General features: G+C 37.9%; 1 protein-coding gene across 1 annotated transcript in view; it reads left to right on the plus strand.

Annotated features, from left to right (window-relative positions):
* The window catches only part of LOC106870056 (uncharacterized), a 35651-nt gene that overhangs the window by 3723 nt on the left and 30301 nt on the right, over positions 1 to 1627 (plus strand). The gene's annotated exons all lie outside the window — the stretch shown is intronic.

Genomic DNA, 1627 nt, shown 5'->3' on the forward strand with positions numbered 1-1627 from the left:
TATATATATATATATATATATATATATATATATATATATCTTTCTTTCTCTCACCCTCTTTCTCTTTATCCCCCTCTACCCACTCATTAGATATACATACACATACATTTACATATATATATATAAATATATATTTATATAATATATATGTAATATTTATATATGGTTGTTTGACATCAACTATGTGCATCTATCTATATATGTATATATATATATGAAGAAAGTGAGAGAGAGAGAGAGAAATCCCCTCCCCCCACAGTCTATGTCTAAATAGTTAAGGCACACTTCACGCTAGAGAGAAAGAGAGGGAGATATGCTGTCAGGGAGGAGAAATGCACTCAATACTGCCGCTATTTAATCAGGTTGGTGTAACTAACAGTAATTTTCATTAATAACTATTGCCGCTGTCGCCTCCGCCGCACCGCTACCACTATCTCCATCACTATCATCATCAATGCTTACAATCGCCTCCAACAACACCAACAACAACACTACGCTATCTCTGACATCAATGTTTTTGTTGACGCCGCTCTTAAAAATAATCATCATGTCAATCATCATCATCACCATCATCATCATCGTCGTCACCATCATCATCGTCATCATTCCCAGCCCCTATTGCAGCATCACTAATATTGTCGTTATCATCCCGTCATTACCACCATCATCTCCACCCTTATTATAATAACTGCATTTCAGAAAAAAAAAAGAACCCCAAAAAACAAACAAATTTAGTCTTGTTTATTCGTCTCTCTTTTCGTGCTTGTCAGTTCTACTTCTGTGTCCTGTGGGGGTCGGTCGAATGGGTTTCATTCACTGTATCCACCCTTGGCCATTAACGGCATGCTTCATTCCCCGTTGATTTCTAATGTCTGCGAGCAAAGTTCTCCTGCTGGTGTAAGGTGACGTTTTAGGTTGTGAAAAAACAAAACAAAACAGGGGTCTTCTGTAGACAAGTGCCACACCCTGTCAGTCACACCCATTTCTCCGGTTCAGCAACAGCCATCCTCACTTTGTTTACCCTCTCCGATCTTCACCCTGGGTGAACCGACAACAACTTTGTAAAGCCGCTATCGGATCGCAAAGTTCCGTCCCGAAGTTCCAACCAGAATCAATAACAAAAACATGCACTAGGAGAAAACCACATGCCTCGTATATATGTACCTTGATCGGCGAGCCCCAGCTATTTAGGCAGTATAAGACTGTCAATCTGTGAACTGAAGGGGGCGATCCCTAACTCATCTACCTATCTATCTATCTATCTATCTATCTATCTGTCTGTCTGTTTGTCAGTCCGTCTGTCTGTCTACATATCTGTCTGTTTTACTGTGCATATGTACGTATGTATGTTTGTGTGTACATAATCCATATCGATCCATTTCTGTATATCCATCTATATATTTACACAAATACAATTGAACAAGCATATAAAGTATGTGTGACGATATATATTTTGTACCTACACGCCGCACACACATATATCTATCTATCTATCTATCTATCTATATCTATATGCATACACATTAAAAAGTCTATGGGCATGGCCCCTCTTCACTCACACTGCATCTCTCTCTCTATATATATACATACATACATATATATATATATATATATATATATATATATA

Source organism: Octopus bimaculoides, chromosome 14, assembly GCF_001194135.2.
Source record: "Octopus bimaculoides isolate UCB-OBI-ISO-001 chromosome 14, ASM119413v2, whole genome shotgun sequence".
Taxonomy (NCBI): Eukaryota; Metazoa; Mollusca; class Cephalopoda; order Octopoda; family Octopodidae; genus Octopus; species Octopus bimaculoides.